This window comes from Gopherus evgoodei, chromosome 11 (assembly GCF_007399415.2).
Source record: "Gopherus evgoodei ecotype Sinaloan lineage chromosome 11, rGopEvg1_v1.p, whole genome shotgun sequence".
NCBI classification, from domain to species: Eukaryota; Metazoa; Chordata; order Testudines; family Testudinidae; genus Gopherus; species Gopherus evgoodei.
Window position 1 is genome coordinate 9,231,479 of NC_044332.1, and position 23,830 is coordinate 9,255,308.

General features: G+C 52.7%; 1 protein-coding gene across 5 annotated transcripts in view; it reads left to right on the forward strand.

Annotated features, from left to right (window-relative positions):
- ADARB1 (adenosine deaminase RNA specific B1) overlaps positions 1-23,830 on the forward strand; it is a 270,641-nt gene that overhangs the window by 57,869 nt on the left and 188,942 nt on the right. The window lies entirely within an intron of this gene.

Consider the following 23,830-nt stretch of genomic DNA (forward strand, 5'->3'; position numbering starts at 1 on the left):
GCCTTGTAGACCTCATTCCTCCCAATTGATGGAGATGTCATTTTGTGCTCCTTGGAAATGACCTCTCTTCAAAGACCTGAAGAAGAAACTAGTATATTGTCAATCCCTGGACAAGTTCAAGCTATAGCCTGGAATTTAAGTATGAATCTTCTAGATTTCAGGTACTCGAAACAGCTACTTGATATCCTACACTCCTGAAAGCATTTTGCATCTAGAGCAGGGGTAGTAAATTATTTTTTGTCAAGGTCCAGACCCCCACCAAGGTCCGCTCGCCTCCCCTAGTCCTCCGCTTGTCCCCCCTCCCCAAGCTCCCTGATGTCCTGCGTGCCCCCTCCAAATATTCCTCTGTGTCTCCAATTGAACTAAGTAGCAGAGATGGGACCGGGGGAGAGGACTGGGTATGGGCTGGGATTTGGGTAGCAAAGCATGATGTGAATATGTATGAGTACTTTGAGCTTGGGGCCAGGAGGCAAAGCTGTGTCAGGCTATGATCCAGCCAGCAGTGTGATGCCCCTTTGGTGGCTAGGATAAAAGAGGGGGCAGGAAGGAGGCTCCAGGTAGCGGGAGGGATCAAGGAGACTCCAGATAGCATGTGGGGAGATAGGGGGAGGCTGAGATGTGGCAAAAGCAGGTGACTGGAGGCAGACTGTGGAGGGAGAGAGGCCGGTTGAGGGGGGGAAGGGTTGGAGAGGGTTGGCCTCGAAGGATGGGGGTGGAAGGACATGAGGCCAGGGTGGATGGCTCTAGAGACTGCTCAGGAGCATGTGGTCAGGGTGGAGGGGGGTGGGCTTTGAGGATGGGGAACACAGGAGTGGAGCAGTGGGCTCCAGGGACCACTTGGAGCACAAGCACAGCTCTGCATGGCTTCAGTCCCAGCTCAGCTTCAGCCCACGCACAGAGGTGGCACGTAGCTGTGACACCCACTCCCCCCATCGCCGTATGGCCCTGCACCCCTCCCCCTGGACCCGTATAGCTCTGTACCCCTCCATCCCCATGTGGCTCTGTACCCCCACCCAGCCACTCCCCTGTCCCTGTGTGTCCCTGTTCCCTCTCCCCCATCTCCATGTGTCTCTGTGCCCCCACCCAGTCACTCCCATTCCCTATGTAGCTCTGCACATCCTATGGGGGGGCACAGATGGAAAGGTTGGAGGGGGGTCATGTGTGCCCCCTGAGTTCTCGGATCCCCAGAAATGAGGAGACAACACCTCCTGGCACTCTGTGTCCGTGCACCGCCGGGAGGGAGGAAGCAGCAGGGTGGGTAGTTGAGCTGCTCCTCCCTCCTACATGGATCTGCTTCGCCTTCCCTACTGCTTGAGTCCCATGTGGTGCCTTTGCTTCTACCCTCGACTCACCTCGGTGAATGGTCTGCAGAGCAGGCAGCAGGGAAGGCAAAGCAGCCCCATGCGGGACGAGGGGTGAGCTCAGCCAGCCTCCAACACCCTCCCCATGCTACATGGAGAGCACAGCTGCCAAGCAGGGTACTGCCTCCTTGCTTCTTGTTGTACCCTCCAGAGGCATCCAGAGAAATGTGGGGGAGGGTCATGTGTTCCTGCTTGCCCTGCCCATGCTTTGCCCCCGCAGTTCACTGAAAAGTATCTAGCAATCCAGATTTGGTCCGTGGTCTACCTATTGACTACCCCTGGTCTGGGGCTTATGATGTATTTGAATGTGTTATTTCAGAAGGAGTGACAGCCCAAATTTCTCTTCCCTTCTTGTTTTGGACTCGTTTAAGGTTTGAATCTCAGCACTTTTGTCCTTGGCACTGCATTAGGATCTTTCCATCTTTGAAGATGGAGAATTTGGCTTCACATCCTTGTGTTCCTAGATAAACCAAAATAATGGTGGAGCTTTGACCTCCAGTCAAAATTCCTCTGGCTAAGCTTGGTTTTGCATCAACTAGCGGGAAAGATTTTTTTATTTTATTTTATTTTTAAAGCAATACTTCATTTATTTTCTCATTTGTTAAAGTTGCTTTCCTTATAGGTATTATTATGGCAAGGAGATCAATGTACTGAATGTTTTCTCCTTTTTTTTTCCCCTGGGAAACTTGTATTCCAGACAACAGCCAACTTTATACTTTAAGACTTTAATCACAGTTAACTCATGCGATTAACTAAAAACAATTAATCACGATTAAAAAAATTAATCATGATTAATCATAGTTTTAATCACATTGTTAAACAATAGAATACCAATTGAAATGTATTAAATATTTTTGGATGTTTTTCTACATTTTCAAATATATTGATTTCAATTACAACACAGAATACAAAAGTGTTCACTTTATATTATTTATATTACAAATATTTGCACTGTAAAAAGGATAAAAGAAATAGTATTTTTCAGTTCACCTCATACAAGTACTGTAATGCACTCTATTGTGACAATGAAACTTACAAATGTAGGTTTATTTGGTTACATAACTTCACTCAGAAACAAAAGAATGTAAAACTGAGTAGTGGTTCTCAGACTTTTGTACTGGTGATCCCTTTCACGTACCAAGCCTCTGAATGTGACCCCCTCTTATAAGTGAAAAACACTTTTTAATTTATTTAATACCATTATAAATGCTGGAGGCAAAGTGTGGTTTGTGGTGGAGGCTGACCGCTTGTGATCCCCCATGTAATAACCTTGCGACCCCCTGAGGGGTCCCGACCCCCAGTTTGAGAACCCCTGCTTTAGAGCCTACAAGTTCACTCAGTATACCCGGGGGAATTCTGTGCCAAAAAGATAAAAAATTCAGCACACCATATTTTAAAAGTCTGCACATTCTGCATATTTTATTTGTCAAAATAACACAGTATTATCACACCAATTTCAATTATTTTGGGTCATTTATTTCAAAATACCTGTCAGCAAGTATGTCTGTAACAATAGAGACAACAACAATTTTTTTTTTGACAAATAGATTCCTTACTAGGCATATTAATATAGAACTCTGAATAATAATTCATTTAAACTACAATACAGAACTGTATTTCCTGCACCCCTCAGAAGCAGTTGAAAAGCTTGGTGGAGTCAGGGGTAATGCAGGAGCTGAGGGAGAGGGAAGTAAATTGCTGGGAAGGAGCCTGGATGTGAACTTGGAGGATTGTTGGGTATGTGTGGGAAAAGTATGGAACCATTTTTTTGTGGGGGGTGGGGTGAGGAGGTATTGTTAGGGAGCTTCCCCCATGCAGACCCTGGCTGATCCCTAGCCTCTCCCGTTCTGTCAGGCACATCTGTCCCTGTCCCCATGTGTTCCTGCACCCTCATGTGTCCTTTCAGCCCCTGTCCACATGAGTCCCTCCACCCCTACTCAGACACCCACTCTCTCCATCGCCATATGGCCCTGCACCCCTCCCCCTGGACCAATGTGGCTCTGTACCCCCCCCCATCCCCATGTGGCTCTGTGCCCCCACCCAGCCACTCCCCATCTCCATGTGGCCCTGCACCTCCCTCCCCGCTGTGGACCTGTGCCTCCACTCTCATTCAGCCCCTGCCCCAATCTGTCCTCTCGCACTAGTCCTTATGAGCGCCTATCTGACCCTCCCCAGCACCCCATGCTGTCAGTCTCCCTGTCGCCCCATCTCCTGACCTGGCCTGACAGGTACTGTGAAAAAGGCAGGCTGGTTCTCTTCCCTCTTCTAGTGCCACAGCGCCCTCTGGTGGGCAAAAGGTGGAACTGCACCAATATTTTGGCAGAAGCTTTTTTCTGCGCAAATATGCATGAGTCATTAAATATATAAATATATAAAATAAAAATATGCGTGACTCATTAATTATGTGTGCACACAGTAGCGGAGAATTCCCTCAGGAGTATCTCAGTCCTACTTCTTGTTCAGCCAGTTGCTAACACAAACAAGTTTGTTTACATTTATGGGCAACAATGCTGCCCGATTCTTATTTGCAGTGTCACTTCAAAGTGAGAACAGGTGTTCGTATGGCACTTGTGTAGTCAGCATTGCAAGTTATTTAGATGCCAGATATGCTAAAAATGTATTTGCTCTTTTATGCTTCGGGCACAATTCCAGAGAACATGCTTCCATGCTGATGAAGCACATTAAAAAAAGTGCTAATTAAATTTGTGACTGAACTCCTTGGGGGAGAATTGTATGTCTCCTGATCTATGTTTTACCTTGTCTGGGGTGTCACCTGTTGTGCTGGGATCCCACTAGTTCTGCCCATTCCACCAGCTTGGATTTCCTCACCCTGTTCTAGCTGTGGCAGGCCCTCAAGCCTTCTCTAGCACGCACACAGATAAGGCCACACCCAGCTGCGGACACAGACTGTAATCAGCTCTGTGTGGGAAGATTCAGCTCGGGGATTTACTCAGAACTGACATGCATACCTCCTTTGGAGTGTAAACCCAAAATAATGTCTTGTGCTGTATAAAGAGATCTGTGCAGCGCAGACTAGTAAAAATTGCCCTCTCCTTGAATTTGGCGAGAGAGATGCACAGATTTTGCCCAGTCCCTCCCTCAGATATGAATTGTACAAACTGGGATTTGTAATAAACAAAAAATAAGTTTATTAACTACAAAATGTGAATTTTAAGTGATTAAAGGGAGCTCAAAGAGAACAAAGCAGATTACTGAGCAAAGAAAACACGCAAACTACACTTAATACACTCAAGAACCAGGTTACAAAATATATTTTCTCACCCTAAATGTTGTTTTAGGCAGGTTGCAGAGTTTCTGTAGCTTAGAGTTCCACTTATTTCTCTTTGCAGACTGGACCCTGTCTAAACCTGGAGTCAGCCCCCTGCCTTTCTGTTCAGGTGTTTTTAGCAATCTCCCTTCTTGGACAGTGAGGCAGTGGAGAAGAGTCCTGATTCATATACTTCCCAGCCTTAACTAGAATTCACATAAATTGGGAACTCTTTGTTCTTCTTCGAGTGATTGCTCATATCCATTCCAGTTAGGTGTACGCGCCGCGCGTGCACATTCGTCGGAAAACTTTTACCCTAGCAACTCAGTGGGCCGGCAGGTCGCCCCCTAGAGTGGCGCCACCATGGCGCTCCATATATACTCCTGCCGGCCCACTCGCTCCTCAGTTCCTTCTTACCGCCCGTGTCGGTCGTTGGAACAGTGGAGCGCGGCTTAGCTGACCTCCACTTCCCTAGCTACTCGTTTTCTCGTATATAGTTATGCAGTTATAACCCTTTTATATATATATTTGTATGGTTATAAGTGTTTTCTTTGCTAACATGGTTAGTTTAGTTAGCGGGGTTCAGGAAGTAGCCCCTTCCATGAGCCCAGTGCCGGAGCCATGCATGGCTCACCGGGTTTTAAAAGGGGCCCGGCCTGCCAGAAGCCGCGGCCGAAGAGAGATCTACATGACTCCTGTTTGAAGTGCCTCACGGAATCACACTTGACAGATAAGTGCCCCATTTGCAAGGCTTTTAAGCCGAGAACAAAAAGGTGCGGGACTTTCACTTACCCCTCCACCTTGGGCGCCGAGCGATGTTCAAGCGGTGGGCAGAAGCGCCTCTTCGGCACCGGACCCTGCCGGTACTACCAAGGCCTTTCGGCACCGGCCGTCGCCGGCACCGATGTCGACTCGGCACCGCTCCCTTCTTCCGAGGTCGAGAAAGCCTACGATTCCTGCTGGTGCCTGGCGGCTCCCCGGCACGCGCCGTGGTTGAGCCCCCTGCTCCCGCTGCTTCCGTGCCACCTGCATCGCAGCCAGAGAGCTCACCTAAGTTGCGTTACCCGGCACCGACACCTGCAGAGGCACCGATGACATCGGCACCGTCGATTCCAGTCCCCCAGGGCCACTGAATCCGGTGCCTGGCAGCTCCCCGGCTCGCGCCGTGGTAGAGCTTACTGCTCCTGCTGCTTCTGTGCCAACTGCACCGCAGCTAGAGAGCTCGTCTAAGATGGTTCGCCCGGCACCGACGACGTCGATCCCGGTCCCACGAAGGCCGTAGAATCCGGTGCCTGACGGCTCCCCGGCACGCGCCGTGGTTGAGCTACTGCTCCTGCTGCTTCCGTGCCAGCGGCACCGCAGCCAGAGAGCTCGTCTAAGTCAGATCGCCCGGCGCCGACACCTGCTACGGCACCGATGACGTCGACACCGTCGATCCCGGTCCCACAAGGGCCGTAGAATCCGGTGCCTGACGGCTCCCCGGCACGCGCCGTGGTTGAGCTACTGCTCCTGCTGCTTCCGTGCCAGCGGCACCGCAGCCAGAGGGCTCGTCTAAGTCGGATCGCCCGGCACCGACACCTGCTGCGGCACCGATGACGTCGGCACCGTCGATCCCGGTCCCACAAGGGTCGTAGAATCCGGTGCCTGACGGCTCCCCGGCACGCGCCGTGGTTGAGCTACTGCTCCTGCTGCTTCCGTGCCAACGGCACCGCAGCCAGAGAGCTAGTCTATGTCGGATTGCCCGGCACCGACACCTGCTGCGGCACCGATGACGTCGGCACCGTCGATCCCGGTCCCACAAGGGCTATCGAATCCGGTGCCTGACGGCTCCCCGGCACGCGCCGTGGTTGAGCGTATTACTCCCGCTGCTTCCGTGCTGACGGCACCGCAGCCAGACAGCTTATCTAACTCGGATCGCCCGGCACCGACACCTACCGAAGCTCTGATGACCTCGGTACCGTGGATCCCGGTCCCACGAGGGCCGTCGAATCCGGTGCCTGACAGCTCCCCAGTATGCACTGTGGTTGAGCCTGCTGTTCCCTTCACGCCGGAGATGTTACCAACGGCGAGGGCTCTCAGTGCCATGACAGAGTCAGTGCTGCCTGACCCCGGCACCGCCGGTGCGGGTAATGCAGTCTCTTCAGGGGACTGTCCCCTGTCAGCACAGCAGAGCGGCACCGTTCATGATCACGGTCCCGCAGACACTCCAAGTCCTGTCGACACGCCGGACACCACTGGCAGTCCCGGTGCTGTTTTCCTCGGTACTGGTCACACTCGCTGCACCGGTCGGTATCCCGTTCGCCGACCCGCTATCGGCACCGTTCCGACTCCTGGCACCGGGGCAGGTCCCTTGACTCCTGTAGCCCTTCTCCGAGCCTCGAGATCTCGGTCGACCTCCCGACACCGTTCTGGTTGCGGGTCTGGATCTCGTTCCAGGTACCGATATGCCTCCCGATGCCGGTCCCCGGTGCCGAGTTGGGCAAGGTCCGAGTGAGTCAGAGACTGCCTGTGCCTTCTTTTAGTACCTCCATGGCCGTCCGGACACGCATCCGTGTCATCCCATATGCGCAGATTTTATGCTCAGGACCACGATCCTGATATGATGGCCAGCGGGCGCCAGCCCCGAAGCAGAAAGAGGCTTGGCGAATGAACATGCTTGGCCGCCAGGTGTACTCTGCAGGGGCCCTGCAGCTCGGGGTAGCAAAGCAACAAGCCTTGCTTAGCTGCGATAATTATAGCACCTGAGTGAAGGAGTTTCTCCCTCAAAACTTCCACCTGGAGTTTGCTGCCGTCTTGGAGGACGGGGGAAAGAAGGTTCACAGAGCGTCCCTCCAGGCCTCGTTGGACACAGCAGACTCTGCGGCCAGCACTCTGGCCTTGAGTGTCGCCGTGAGGTGCATTTCATGGCTTCAGGTTTTAAACCTCCGGCCGGAGCTGCGGTATGCCATTCAGGATTTACCCTTTGTTGGTAAAGACATCTTCGCGGCAGAGACAGCCCCAGACTGCGAAGTCTGATGGGCAATAGGGTCCTAATGCGTCTCAGCATGTATACGCCAGCGACCAAACGCAGGCCTTTCTGGCCCCAGCCGCCATACTCTGTGCCTAGCCAGAGGCAGATCTCTGGAAAACGGCAAGGCCAAGGTGGTCGCAGACGAACGTCAGGACCCCCAAAAGAGCCAAAGTCAAGGTCCCTCGCAATTACCACTGGGACCAAAGACGGATCTTCCAAGGTTCACCTGAGGGCGGTGTACCAGTCGCAGGACGGGATCCCGATCCCGCTTTCTCTTGGCACGGCCCCAGTTACTTTCAGATCGCTGGGTCCTGCGCACGATGGAGCATAGGTACCATCTTTAATTTGCTCCAGCCCTGTCCCCCTTCAGCGGACGAAAGGGGTAAGGGGTTTTACTCCCGTTATGCCCTAGTCCCCCACTCGAACACAGGTCTCAGACCTTCTTGGTCCTGCACGGACTCAACCGGGTTAGGATAAGGTTGGAGTTCTGCATGGTATCCCTGGGAACCATTATTCCATCCTTGCCTCCTGGGGGCTACTGTGCCGCCCTGGATATGAAGGACGCGTACTTTCACAATGCCATCTTCCCTCCGCACGGGAGATGCCTCCGCTTTATAGCCAACAGTCAATACTCCCGGTTTACGGCCATAGTCGCCGCCTACCGTCGCTAATGTCGGATATGCGTTTTTCCGTATCTGGACGATTCGCTTATCCGAGGAGACTCTGAGACACAAACCACTCAGCGCGTGGGCATCGTCACGGTCTTATTCACAGGTCAAGGCCTGCTGTTTATTATAGAGCAATCCACTCTGGTTCCCACGCAGAGGTTGGGCTCCCTAGGGGCTATCCTGGTCTCCTACCTAGCCGGAGCCTGCTTATCACAACTGCGATTTTAGGCGATGGCAACAATCATCTGAGGTATGAAGGCTTTCCCAACGACCTCAGCTCGTTCTTGTCTCAGTCTCCTGGGTCCATAGTTGCCCGCAAGTTTGTAACCAAACACGCCAAGCTCCGCCTCCGTCCTCTCCAAGTCCGGCCCACCTCGGCGTACCGCTTGGACAGGGAGCCAATGGTCATGGTAGTCACCGTTCCCTCGAACGCCTTAGGCTCCCTAGAGTGGTGGCTAACTCCCTCCTTGGTGTGGACAGGGATGCGTTTTCATCCGCCCCAGCCCTCACTGCCCCTGACGGCGGACGCCTCATCTCTCTGCTCGAGTGCTCATGGTCACCTCTGAGCTTAAGGCCTTTGGTCTTCTAGGGAGCTGGCATTCCTCATCAATGCCCCAAAAATGAGAGTAGTCCGCCTGGCATGCCAGGGGTTCCAGCGGCAGCTGCGAGGCCGTTGTATCTCGGTGTTTACAGCCAACACAACGGCCAGGTGCTTCATAAGTATTCAAGGGGGACATAGTCCTCCCCCCTTTTTTTGTCAGGAGGCCATCCATTTCCGGGTCTTTTGCATGGCCCACTCGATGGAGCTGGCGACGTCCTTTCTCCCAGGCGTTTGGAACGTCTTAACTCTTTGCCTCAGCAGGTCTTTCCTGCCTTACGAGTGATCACTCTGCCCCATGTGAGGCGTCCCACTTTCCGGAAGTGGAGATGTTTCCTCACACAGACCTGTTCGCTCACCGTGAGAGCAGGAAATGCCAGGTGTTCTGCTCCTTCCAAGGTCTCTCCTCGGAATCGATCTTGGACGCATTCCTGATGCCGTGGAAAGGCCAACTGCATTATGCCTTCCCACTGTTCCCACTGATTCATTAGGTCCTGCTCAAACTCCGCAGGGGCAGAGCGTGCATCATCATGATCACTCCCGAATGGTCCAGGCAGCACTGACATACCACGTTGCTCGGCCTGTCAGCCCAGACCTCATCACTCAGGGCAACGACAGGCTTCGTCACTCGGACCTGCAGCCTCTTCACCTCACGGTGGCTGCTGCGTACCTGAGTCGGGGTGACAGGCAGCCTTCCACCTGGTCAACGTACCGGGCCAGGTGGAATCGTTTCTTTTACAGCTGCAGTTCGCTCGATCTTGCTCCTGCTAAGGTCTCAATCCCCTCTATTGGCCTGCCTCTGGCCTTCAGCGGCAGGACCTGGCGGTATCAGCGCTGAGGATACACTCAGCAGCCATCTCTACCTTCCAGCAGGCTAAGATGGACGTTCAGTGTTCTCACGCTCTATGGGTTCGAGGTCCCTCAAGGGCTTGGAGCGCTTGCACCCTCGGGTGCGCCGCCCAGCCCCAACCTGGGACCTCAACCTAGTCTTGGCCAGACGGTCTCGGAGATCAGAGCTCTTACGGGGGTTCCGCCGTACACTAGGTTTCGCAAAGACAAGGTGCAATTATGACCGCACCCGGCTTTCCTCCCTAAGGTGGTTTCGGCTTTTCATGTTACCCACAGTTCAATGCAATGGGCACAACCGTTGCACTCCTTGGACATCTGTGGAGTGCTCGCATTATATTGTGCTGACAGAGCCATTTCCTAAGGTGCCCCAGCTCTGTCCCGGTAGCGGGCCAAAGGGAGGGCTTGCTTGTTTTCCTCTCAGAGGATCTCATCTGGGGTGATGGCGGACATCCCCACTTGCTATGATTTGGCTCATATTTCCCCAAGCCACATCACCGTGCATTCTACCAGGGCTCAGACTTCATCTGCCGCCTTGCTGGCTCGTGTTTCTAACCACGAGATCTGTCGCGAAGCTCCATTGGTCCTCGGTCCATACCTTGGCTTCGCAGTATGCCCTGGTTCAACAGTCAAGAGAGGCTGTAGCCTCTGGCTCAGCAGTTTTATTCTGCCACATTTCACTCCGACCCCACCGCCTTTGTAAGGCTTGGGATTCACCTAACTGGAATGGATATGAGCAATCACTCGAAGAAGAAAAGACGGTTACTCACCTTTGTAACTGTTGTTCTTCGAGATGTGTTGCTCATATCCATTCCGCACCCGCCCTCCTTCCCCACTGTCGGAGTAGCCGGCAAGAAGGAACTGAGGAGCGGGTGGGCCGGCAGGAGTATATATGGAGCGCCATGGTGGCGCCACTCTAGGGGGCGACCTGCCGGCCCACTGAGTTGCTAGGGTAAAAGTTTTCCGACGAATGTGCACGCGCGGCGCGTACACCTAACTGGAATGGATATGAGCAACACATCTCGAAGAACAACAGTTACAAAGGTGAGTAACCGTCTTTTTCCAGTGGAAAAATGCAAGCAATGTCCAAAGTGGTACTTCGTACCAGGTGACATCATCAGATGACCCTGCAGTGTCAAAGCAACATCCCAGCAAGCTGTTGAGGACAGTGGGAGATTAGTATCTTCATTGTCTGTACGCACAACTGGATCTGGCACTGACGGATCTGGTGGAGTGCCACTCGTCCCTGTGGTGAGCACCGCTCTGGGCCCTTCCCAGCCAGCACCAGTGGCACGACTGCAACTGCCAAACACCCACCATGCTCACAGGAAGCACAGCCATGGGCAAAAAGGTGGCTTTCCGATGGGAACTGCCTCTAAATGCAGCATTGCCTCCCCAAGCTGTGCTAGGTTGGGTGAGAAGTTGTGCATTAACCTGGATGCTCCAGCACTGAAGAGGTTACTAGTGGCGTTCGTCAGGGATCAGTTTTCGGACCAGTCTTATTTAATCTTTTTATTCTCCTTCGAGTGATTGCTCATATGCATTCCAGTTAGGTGTGTGCGCGCCGCGTGCACGTTCGTCAGAGAAACTTTTACCCTAGCAACACGCGTCGGGTCGGCTGGGCGCCCCCTGGAGTGGCGCCGCTATAGCGCCGGATATATACCCCACCCTATCCGACCACCCTTAGTTCCTTCTTACCGCCCGTGTCGGTCTTTGGAACAGTGGAGTGCGGCTTAGCTGACCTCCACCTTCCCTAGCTACTCGTAGTCTCTTCTAGTTATATTCATAGTGTAGTTAACTGTTATTGTATATATATAGTTCGTTAGATTTAGTTATAGTTCATAGTTATAGTTGTTAGTTAGTAAGTGTTGCGGGGTTCGGGGGGTAGCCCCTTCCCCGCACTCGGTGCCGGAGCTCATGCCTGGCTCACCGGGTTTCAAACAGTGCTCGGCCTGTCATAGGCCGATGCCAACAGAAGATCCCCACGACTCCTGTTTGAAGTGCTTAGGGAAATCGCACTTATCGGCTAAGTGCCCAATTTGCAAGGCTTTTAAGCCGAGAACTAAAAAAGAGCGGGACATTAGGTTAAAGCAGCTCCTAATGGAAGCGGCCCTGACACCATCGCCCTCGGCACTGAGCACGAGCCAGTCGGTGAGCAGAGGCACCCCTACGGCACCGGGCGTTGCTGGTAAGCCTAAGGATTCCCGGCACAGGCCACTGCCGGCACTGAAATCGACTCCGCGCCGCTCCCTCTCCCCGAGGTCGAAGACTGCGAAGAGTCAGACAGCAACACCCATGTTGCAGCCAGAGACTGCGCCTAGGTCTGACCGCCCGGCACCAATACCTGCCGCGGCGCAGCCAAAACCGGTACCGTCGACTTCAGCCCCACGAGTGCCGTTGAGTCCGGCACCTGACAGCTCCCTGGCACCTGCCGTGGTAGAACTCACTTTGCTGTCTACCCTGGAGACTTTTTCCGTGGCAAGGGACTTGATCGCCATCACCGAGGCGACACCACCCCTACCCCCGGCACCGCCGGTGCGGGTATTGCAGTCCGTGGGCAAGCTGACCCTGACCAGACCACCATCTGTCAGCGTAGCGGACCGGCACCGCTCAAGATCACGATCCCGCAGGTGCTCTGGGTCGAGATGTCGCTCCCACTCTCGATGTCGCTCTCAGTCCCGGCACCGTTCCTCACCACGGCACCGGTCGGACTCTCGGCACCGATCAGTCTCTCACTCCCCAACCCTCTACTCGCGGTACCACTCCAGTTCCCGGCACCGTCCCAGGCACCGTACCTCCCGGAGCAGGTTAAGGCATAGAGACTCGAGATACAGGTCGACCTCCCGGCACCGGTCCTGTCGCAGGTCCCGGTCTCGCTCTTGGTATTGCTGTGTTTACCGGCACCGGTCCCCACGATCGAGGGGTGAGAGATCCGTCGGGACTTCGGCTCCAGGCTTTTCTGCTCCACCATGGCCGTCCAGACACACGTCTGTATCCTCCCAGGCAGACAGCTACTATGACCGGGATCGGGATATGGAGGTACCTACAGGAGTTTTCCAGGACTCTCGGCCGCAGGACATAGGACCTCAACAGTGATCCTTCTGGACACCCTGGGCGTACCATCAAGCCCAGGGTGCTCCCCTAGTCCAGACCCGCTCTGCTGCCTCAGAACATCGGGCACCAGAGGCCACCATTTCCCTCCCCCCCGCGGCTGAGTCGGAGGAGCACGCGATACATCCTCTGGACTCCCCGGGGCAGCTGGAGCAGGAACCGTCCCAGGAGTAGGAGGCCGTCCAGGACCCTCTCATTCCTGGGGTATCCTCCTCCTCCTCACCAGATGAGGCTGTGGCAGGGACCTCATCATCAGGGCCCCCACTGATAGACCTCAGGGCCCATCAGGACCTCCTTCGCAGGATGGCCCTCAATATCAACCTCCCAGCGGAGGAAGTCCCAGAAGTCGAAGACCCCGTAGTGAGCATCCTCACCGCTTTGGTCGTCCCATGAGTTGACACTCCACATAAACGTCCGGGAGTTGAGAGCAGTCCACCTTGCGTGCCAGGCGTTTCAGCAACATCTTCACGGCCGTTGTGTTTCGGTATTCACGGACAACACAACGGCCATGTACTACATCAGCAAACGAGGGGGACCCGCTCGTCTCCCCTGTGTCAAGAGGCCATTCGACTCTGGGACTTCTGTACAGCCCACTCGATAGACCTCGTAGCGTCCTTTCTTCCGGGGGTCCGGAACACTGGTGGATCGGCTTAGCCGGTCCTTCCTATGTCACGAATGGTCAATAAGACCGGACGTCATCCATTCGATCTTCCGGAGGTGGGGATTTCCCCTCATAGACCTGTTTGCCTCCCGCTCGAACAGGAAGTGCCAGGAGTTCTGCTCCTTGCAGGGTCTCTCTCCGGGGTCGATCACAGACGCATTCCTCCTGTCGTGGAGGCACCACCTGCTGTATGCCTTCCCTCCGTTTTCTCTGGTGCACAAGATCCTGTTAAAGCTCCGCAGGGACAAAGCACATCTGATCCTGATCGCGCCTGCGTGGCCCAGACAGCACTGGTACACCACCCTGCTAGATCTGTCCATGGACACCCCAGTTCCCCTCTCTCTCCTCCCAGACCTGATGACGCAAGACCACGGCAGCTTCGTCACCCAGACCTGCGAGCCCTCCACCTCACGGCGTGGCTCCTGCATGGCTAAACACAGCGGAGTTGTGCTGTTCCGCTCCGGTTCAGCAGCAGGAAGCCTTCTACCCGCTCCATGTATTTGGTGAAGTGGAAACACTTCTCTTGCTGGTGCACAACTCAGGGCGTTACTCCTTCAGAGACCTCGATTCCCATGGTCCTAGACTACCTCTGGTACCTTAAGCAACAGGGCCTGGCGACATCCTCTCTGAAGGTGCACTTAGCGGCTATATCCACTTTCCGACCAGGTGAGGGTGGCCACTCCGTGTTCTCCCACCTCTTGGTCTCTCAGTTCATTAAGGACCTAGAGCGTCTCTATCCCCCCGTACGTCGCCCTGCACCTACCGGGGATCTCAGTTTGGTCCTAAACAGACTAATGCACCCACCCTTTGAGCTGCTAGCGACTTGTTCGCTCCTGTACCTATCATAGAAAACAGTCTTCCTGGTGGCCATTACATCGGCCAGGCGGGTCTCCGAGCTGAGAGCACTCACGGTGGACCCGCCCTGCACTGTTTTTCATAAAGACAAGGTACAACTGTGCCCTCATCCGGCGTTCCTCCCTAAGGTTGTGTCTGCCTTCCATACCAACCAGGACATCTTCCTCCCGGTCTTCTTTCCGAAGCCCCATTCTTCTCGGCAGGAGCAGCAGCTACACTCCTTAGATGTATGCAGGGCACTCGCTTTCTATATTGAGCGGACGAAGCCGTTCCGGAAGTCTCCCCAACTGTTCGTGGCGGTCGCGGAATGGATGAAAGGTCTGCCAGTCTCCTCCCAGAGAATCTCCTCCTGGGTAACTGAGTGCATCCGCACATGCTATGATCTAGCTCATGTCCCTTCGGGCCACCTCACAGCGCACTCTACTAGAGCTCAAGCGTCATCAGCCGCCTTCCTGGCACGTGTGCCTATCCAGGAGATATGCCATGCAGCGACCTGGTCATCGGTCCACACCTTCACCTCGCACTACGCGCTGGTCCAGCAATCTAGAGATGATGCAGCCTTTGGCACAGCGGTTCTGCATACTGCAGCATCTCACTCTGACCCGTCCGCCTAGGTAAGGCTTGGGAATCACCTAACTGGAATGCATATGAGCAATCACTCGAAGAAGAAAAAACGGTTACTCACCTTTGTAACCGTTGTTCTTCGAGATGTGTTGCTCACATCCATTCCAAACCCACCTTCCTTCCCCACTGTGGGAGTAGCTGGCAAGAAGGAACTGAAGGGTGGCCGGGTCGGCTGGGGTATATATCCGGCGCCATAGTGGCGCCACTCCAGGGGGCGCCCAGCCGACCCGCCGAGTGTTGCTAGGGTAAAAGTTTCTCCGAACGTGCACGCGGCGCGCACACACCTAACTGGAATGGATATGAGCAACACATCTCGAAGAACAACAGTTACAAAGGTGAGTAACCGTTTTTTACTGACCTTGGCACAAAAAGTGGGAATGTGCTAATAAAGTTTGCAGATGACATAAAGCTGGGAGGTATTGCTAACACAAAGAAGGACCGGGATCTTATAGGAAGATCTGGATGACCTTGTAAACTGGAGTAATAGTAATAGAATGAAATTTAATAGTGAAAAGTGCAAGGTCATGCATTTAGGTATTAATAACAAGAACTATTGTTATAAGCTGGGGACACATCAGTTGGAAGTAACAGAGGAGGAGAAGGACCTTGGAGTATTGGTTGATCACAGGATGACTATGAGCCGCCAATGTGATATGGCTGTTAAAAAAGCTAATGCGGTTTTAGGGTACATCAGGCTAGGTATTTCCAGCAAAGATAAGGAGGTGTTAGTACCGTTATACAAGCCACTGGTGAGATCTCACCTGGAATACTATGTGCAGTTCTGGTATCCCATGTTTAAGAAGGTTGAATTCAAACTGGAATAGGTACAAAGAAGGGCCACTGAGGTTTTCCATTACTTGGATCATCCATGTTATGAAAGGAGACTCAATGAGCTTGGCTTATTTAGCCTAACCAAAAGAAGGTTGAGGGGGAATATGATTGCTCTTTATAAATAAATCAGAGGGATAAATATTAGGGAGAGAGAGGAATTATTTAAGCTTAATACCAGTGTAGACACAAGAACAGATGGATATAAACTGGACAGTAGGAAGTTTAAGTTTGAAATTAGATGAAGGTTTCTAACCATTAGAGGAGTGAAGTTCTGGAACAGCCTTCCAAGGGAAGTAGTGGGGGCAAAAGACATATCTGTCTTTAAGACTAAGCTTGATAAGTTTATGGAGGGGATGGTATGATGGGATAGCCTAATTTTGGCAATTAATCTTTGATTATCAGCAGGTAAGTTTGCCCATTGGTCTGTGATGGGATGTTAGATGGGATGGGATCTGAGTTACTACAGAGAATTCTTCCCTGGGTACTGGCTGGTGGTTCTTGCCCACATGCTCAGAGTTTAACTGATTGCCATATTTGGGGTCAGGAAGGAATTTTCCTCCAGGGAAGATTGGCAGAGGCCCTGGAGGTTTTTTGCCTTCCTCTGCAACGTGGGGCATGGGTCACTTGCTGGAGAATTCTCTGCAGCTTGAAGTCTTCAAATCACAATTTGAGGACTTCAGTAACTCAGACATAGGTTAGGGGTTTGTTACAGAAGTGGGTGGGTGAGATTCTGTGGCCTGCATTGTGCAGGAGGTCAGACTAGATGATCATAATGGTCCATTCTGACCTTAAAGTCTGTGAGTCTAAGTCGAAGCACTGTGCTCCATTGGCCCTGCTACTTTCACTCCTGGTCCCATCCACTCCACTGGGACCATTTGGACTTGCACGCCTGGTCCCCATGTACATTGGGGCACTTGTCCCCACTCATGTCAGTGGTTGAACTGATGCTGCCTTATGCCGGCTCTCCTCCATGCTCTGGGACTCGTCACTTCCAGACTGCTGTATCCCGCAGATGAGCCGCTTCTTCTCCAGCATCCTGCTCCCCTCTGTCTCTCTCTCTCTCTCTCTCTCTCTCTCTCTCTCTGTTGGGCCCTTCCACAGCGGAACCTTTTGCTCTTTGACTGTCCAGCCTTGTTTCATCTGATACTGATGGTTCTGGCGGTCCCAACAGCTCTGCCCCTACTGGACCTGTCTTCAGCCTCCGTATGGTCCTCTAAGCCAGACTATGCCTTCATGCCCTCATGGTCACATAGCTTGGACCCACAGTGCCACCCATACCAACCGATGTATGCTCCGCTGGTCGACCCATGCTTCCACTATCTGCAGGCATTGCCAATGGCTGGTGACCTCTATGCTTGGCCATACTGGGCCACTTGGGATCCCTACCGTGACCATGAGGGGCAGCCATGCCCTCATCCTTGGTGTCCCCTATGCACACAGTCCCTCCCTCTGTCTATGAGGAGCCCCAGTATGTTCTGGCACTGCTGGCACCTATGGTACCGATGGTACTATCAGACTCACCAGTCCCTATTTGCATCTCTTCCTCCCTGAACAGTGCACTTATTCTATCCTTACTCTCTCTGTCTCCCCTCCCCGGACGGCCACCTGAAATACCAGGATCTGCTTCGACAGATGGCTACAGCCCTCATCCTACCCATAGAAGACATACAGGACCCCCAGAGCCAGTTTCTGGGTATATTACACCCCCGCCCCCTGGGCCTTTCCTTACCTCCCTCCCTATTCTCAAGACCATTTTACAACTGGCCTAGATGGTCTGGCACACCTGGCCTCTTGTGCCCCTATTCGCAAGGGGGTAGAGCATCGTTATTTCATGCTCTACAAAGGCACAGACTTTCTGTTTACTCACTCGCCACTATACTCTCTTTAGTCCACACGGTGACTGAACGCAGCCCGCAACAGCATTTTAAATCCATCCCCTTCACCCAGATCACGCCGCCAAAATGCTGGACCTGCTGGGCTGCAAGGTCTGCTTTTCTGTGGGTCTCCAATTCTGCATAGCCAGCTAGCAGGCCATCCTGGCAGGCTTTCCAGAGAAGAATCAGGACTTCCAACATCTTCTGGATGAAAGCAATTTGGTCACCAGGGTGGCTCTCCAAGCAGTGGCTGATTCTGCTGATACTGCATCCCTCTCTCTGGCTTCAGTGTTTGTCCTCCACCGTGATTCCTGGCTGCAATGTAGCGAGTTTCCAAAGGAGGTCCAGACTACACTCAAGGACCTCCCCTTTGATGACAGCAAACTATTTAGTGACAAAACTGATGAATCCCTGCACTCCCTTAAGGACTCATGCCACCCTCCAGTCATTGGGCATACATACCCTAACCCCAACACACAGGCAACAGAGGTTGACCTTCAGACCCTACCCTTATGCCACTTACCAGCCCTATCCTCGATGTCCATTGGCACTGTCTCGTTATCGCCTGTGCTCACAGTGATCCCACTTTTCTGCTCCTGCCACTTCTGCCTTCCTGCAACGTTCCTCCAAGCAGTCCTTTTGACTCCTTCCCCGAGAAGTGTGAACTTCCAGGCACCCCCCAGGTTGTTTTTGGGGGTCGTCTTGCCCTCTTCGGTTACAACGGAGGTATGATTACCACCAATCTCTGGCTGCTGGACATTGTTCATTGGGGTACCTCAGAATTCCTCTTCTTTCCACCCTGTCACTCACACTGGGGTCCTCCGGAACATATCTCCCAATACCATCTTCTCCAAGAGGAAGCGGGTGCCCTCCTCCAGAATTGTGCCATAGAACCTGTTCCACAGTGCTACCACAGCCATGGTTTCTGTTCTCTTTACTTTCTCATACTGAAGAAGGGAGATGGTCTCCATCCCATTTTGGACCTCTGGTTGTTCAATAAATTTATCCACAGTTTCCGCTCTCAGATGGGCATGCTCCCCCTTCATCATACCTTCTTTTCCCCCTTGAGCCTGGTTCATGACTCTTAATATGAAGGATGCATATTTCCATATAGACATCCACCCCACTCATTGCAAATTCCTCTGCTTCATGGTAGGGCATTCCTACTACCAATTCCAGGTCCTTCCCTTTGGGATTGCTGCTGCCCCCTGCATATTTACAAAGGTTTTCGCCATCATGGCAGCCCACACGCGTTTCCTGGGTCACTCTGTATTTCTCTACCTTGGCTTCTTGTGGCACCATCCTGGACCCATCCCTTCACCATTATCTGGACCCTTACGCATCCTCCTCAACACCTCCATGACCCCAGTCTCCACTCCCTATTTCATCTCTGATGCACGCTGTGCTGGGACCTCTTCCAACACCGGAGAACCACAAGCTTCCCCACTTTTGCTCTAGGGACACCCTCGGACTGGGTTGCTGGGGCAACACCCTTCTGATCCCGTGGTTCACTGACTTCCGCTATGCCTTTTCCCCCCCATCTCCTTGCTTCCCCAAGTCCTGCTCTAGGTATGCCATGATCATGCAACAATCATTCTAATTGTCCCTTCCTGGCCTCACCAGTATTGGTACATGGATCTCCTTCACCTTTCCACTTGCCCTTTGATCCGTCTTTCAGTCCTCTTGGCTCTCCTCACACAAGCTCATGGTCGCCTGAGTCACCCCCAACCCAGGTCCTCTCCATCTCATGGCCTGGTATTTGGATAGAGTTAGTGCGTCGACAAGTTATTCTCTGCCCCCCTCTGTGACATCCTTACACATAGCCCACGCCCATCCACTCAGGCCTGCTACCAGGTCAAGTGGTGGTGTTTTATTGCATGGGCGTGCTGTCACCATCACCCCATTGACTCTGTCTCTATTCCTTTTCTCGTCGACTATCTCCTTCACCTACGCCAGTCGAACCTCACCAACTCCTCCATCTGCACCCACCTGGCAGTGCTTAGTGCTTTTCTTCTCCCCTGTGGATGGGTTCTCTGTCTTCTCTCACACAACCACATCCTGCTTCCTTCATGGCCATCTCAATGCTTTCCCCACTGTGTATAAACCTACCCCCTCTTGGGACCTTAATCTCATTCTCTCCGCCTTAATCTTAACTCACCCTTTGAACCACTCACAATCTGCTCCCTGGCCCACTTTTCCATGAAAATAATCTTCTTGATGACCATCACATCCGTGAGGTAAGTTAACAGACTTACCCGCCATTCACCATCTTCCTCCGTCTCCATCCCAAGTTCCTTCCCAAGGTGCCCCCCCACCATTTCACCTCAATCAGTGTGTGCATCTGTCAATCTTTTCCTGTAAACCGAATGCCTCCCCCTGTGAGTGTGCGTTCCACATTTTAGATGTTCGCTGGGCATTGGCCTTTTATCTCCAACACACCCGCACCTTCCAAGTGTCTCCTTGACTCTTCTTCGCCGTTGCAGAGCGCTGCCAGAGTTGCACTCTTTCTTCCCGGTGACTCTCCAAGTGGATTTCTTGCTGCATCAGAGACTGCTATATGCTCTCCCATGTCTTCCTTCTCTCCTCCCCGCCCCCCGCAAAGTCACAACACTCTCTACCCAGGCATATGCTGTGTCAAGGTTACTTCCCCACTCTGAACTTTAGGGTACAGATGTGGGGACCTGCATGGACACTTCTAAGCTTAACTACCAGCTTAGATCTGGTATCGCTGCCACCACCCCCAAGCACTACTTTTCTTCCCTGGGTAGTCTTGAGAGACTTCACCAGTTTCCTGGTGAACACAGATCCAAACCCCTTGGATCTTAAAACAAGGAAAAATCAATCAGGTTCTTAAAAAGAAAGGTAAAAATCATCTCTGTAAAATCAGGATGGAAAATACTTTACAGGGTAATCAGATTTGTACAGCCCAGAGGAACCCCCTCTAGCCTTAGGTTCAAAGTTACAGCAAACAGAGGTAAAATCCTCTCAGCAAAAAGGAACATTTACAAGTTGAGAAAACAAAAATAAGACTAACACGCCTTGCCTGGCTGTTACTTACAAGTTTGAAATATGAGAGACTGATTCAGAAAAATTTGGAGAGCCTAGATTGATGTCTGGTCCCTCTTAGTCCCAAGAGCGAACAACCCCCAAAACAGAGAGCACAAACAAAGACTTTTCCCCACCAAGATTTGAAAATATCTTGTCCCCTTATTGGTCCTTTGGGTCAGGTGTCAGCCAGGTTTCCTGAGCTTCTTAACCCTTTACAAGTAAAAGGGTTTTGGTGTCTTTGGCCAGGAGGGATTTGATAGTATTGTACACAGGAGGGCTGTTCCCTTCCCTTTATAGTTATGACATGCTGTGATATCAGCTTCCTTGTGGATGTTCCCCGGAATGACATTTGTAGGGCAGCCACCTCACACCTTTTCCACCCATTAAGCCATTGCCCTGTCGTGGCATTGAATGCTGCTGTTGGTCCTTCAGACTGTGTCTTCTGGTGAGCCTTCACGCCTGCCTCCACACTGAGCACTGCTTGGTACTTTCCCACATTTGGAGTCCACATAGGGACTGTCATTTGAAGAAGAAGAGAAGGTTACTTACTGTATCTGGAGGTTCTTTGAGATGTGTGATCCCTGTCTGGATTCTAATCCCACCCTCCATCCCCTTTGCTTTAAGCTCCTCTGCTTCCTGGTATGAGGGAACTAGAGCATTGTCGACCCACACAGCCTCTTAAAGCCTTGGACGCAGTTGACACGTGTGCAGGTCAGTGGACACTACTCTGTACAATTGTGGCTCTGGCGCATGGTGTGCACAGGGCCAGCTTTAGGAAGTGCGGGGCCCAATTCGAACACTTTCGGTGGGGCCCTGGCAGGGATGACTTAAAAAGAAAAAAGTTTAAAAAAAGCCTTCCATTTCTTCCATGTATTATTTACTTTCCATAACTATATAAATAATAAAATTGTATATTATGTACATTGCATCATATATGCTGTTGATTGGTTATTAATGACTGCCGTTTCACATGTGTGGGTCCCCGCCACTCCCTGGGGGTGTGCACATGTGTGGGTTCCCGCTGCTTCCTGCCCACCTCATTGAAGCAAGTGCGCAGGTTACTGGCCTGGGAACTGCAGGGCAGCAGTGGACATGGGGCTGGTTCGAGGCAGGGCAGGGGCTGACTGGAGGTAGGGTCTGGCTGCAGGCAGGGCAAGGGGTGCGGGGCTGGCTGGCGACAGGGGGAGTGTGGGGTGGGCTGACTTCAGGCAGGGCCACAGGGGGGTGCAGCAGGGGTTGGCAGGGCTGGAGACAGGAGTATGAGACTGGCTGGCTTCGCGCAGGGGGATGCAGCAGGGGTTGGCTGGAGACGGCAGGGCAGTGCAGGGCTGGTGCAGGCAGGGGTTGGCTGGAGACAGGGCAGGGGATTTGGTAGGGGCTGGCTGTGGGCAGGGGGGTGCAGAGCTGGCTGCAGGCAGCGGGGGGCGGGGCTGGTGTGGGCAGGGCAGGGGGTGCAGCAGAGGCAGCTGGAGCCCCGGCCCTTTAAAAAGCCCCCAAGCCCCCTGCTATCCCAGGGCTCTGGGGGCTATTTAAAGGGCCCAGGACTCCCCTGCTTCTGCCCCGCCCCGGACCTTTTAAATAGCCGTGGGAGCCCGAGGGCTCTGGGAGCTATTTAAAGGGCCTGGAGCTCCAGCCGGGGGCACAGGGCTTGCCGCGCTCCAACCGGAGCTTCAGCCAGCAGAGTGGGGCCGCGGGGCTTGTCGCGCTCCGGCCGGAGCTCCAGCCGGGGCCGCGGGGCTTGTCGCGCTCCGGCCGGAGCTCCAGCCGGGGCCACGGGGCTTGTCGCGCTCCGGCCGGAGCTCCAGCCCGGGCCGCGGGGCTTGCGGCGCTCTGGTCGGAGCTCCAGCTGAGAGAGCGGGGCTGTGGGGCAGCCGCGCTCACGCAGGCGCTTTGGTCAGGGGAGCGGGGCCATGGAAGACCCCGGAGCAGACCGTGCCCGGGGTAAGTAAAAAAATTTAAAAGGCACCTAAAGCACGGGGCCCTGTTAGGCGCGGGTCCTGATTCCCAGGAATCGGGCGAATCGGCCTAAAGCCGGCCATGGGTGTGCATGTGTACCCACGTTTGGAATCCAGATAGGGAGCACACATTACAGAATTTGACATCAGTTGGCTGTAATTTGAGGTGAAGTGACCCCCTCTATGCGTGTGCGTATGTGCGGTATTTTTATTCTGAATGAAAGGCCTATATAAGTGTGTGTTAAAGTTAATGAAGCAGAAGAGCTAATTTAATCTGAAATAGTATATGGTATTCCATTTGAAAAGAAGTTGGCAACTTTAATAAATTAAGTCTCAAACCTTTTGAGAAGTAGTGATTTGAGATTGTTGTAAGTTAATATTTGAGCAATTTAAGCTTAGAAATTATGTGCATTTCAAGCTTGATTCCACACTAAACTAAAATATCCATACATGGTGGATACGATTTTAGTTCAAAATTACATGGTTTTTTTTAAATTCAAACTATAAACCATATTTATATTGAAATTATGTATGAAGCTAGTAGACATTCTGCTTAGTCTTCAGTGCCCTCAAGTGGTTACCTTGCATTTAGCACCTGTTGAAGTGTGTGTAAACGTCGGTAGTCTGTTTTTATAGCATGCTTGTATATGGGTTATAATATGCACCACAGCATTTCATATTCTTTTTCACTTAAATGTTGCTTGTAAAATGAAGTGTACAGATACTGGACAGCTGACTGAGGAGACATCCTTTGCCCACAAGGTTGGCAGACTGGTGTCTGTCATGTCCTGCCTCTGCCTCCTGCCACCCCATGCTGTGCCGTGCTGTGTGTGAGAGGGGCTGTGACTCACTTCACAGCACAGTAAGGTGGCAGTGGCCAGCAGAAGTGGAGCACACAATTGCTACCGCACTGACCCAATAGGCAGGAGAAGGAAAGCAGATCTGGCCTGAACCCAGGAGGGGAAGGTTGTTTTCTGACCCGGCCTGAATCCAGCACTTAAAGTTCTGTCCCACTGGATTCAGGTCAGGTTGTGCAGGGCTCTATTGTCTTTTCTCTTTCTTTTCATTTAATATATCCCTTCCTAACTAAACCCCTCACCTCCAAAAATAAATTGTGGAA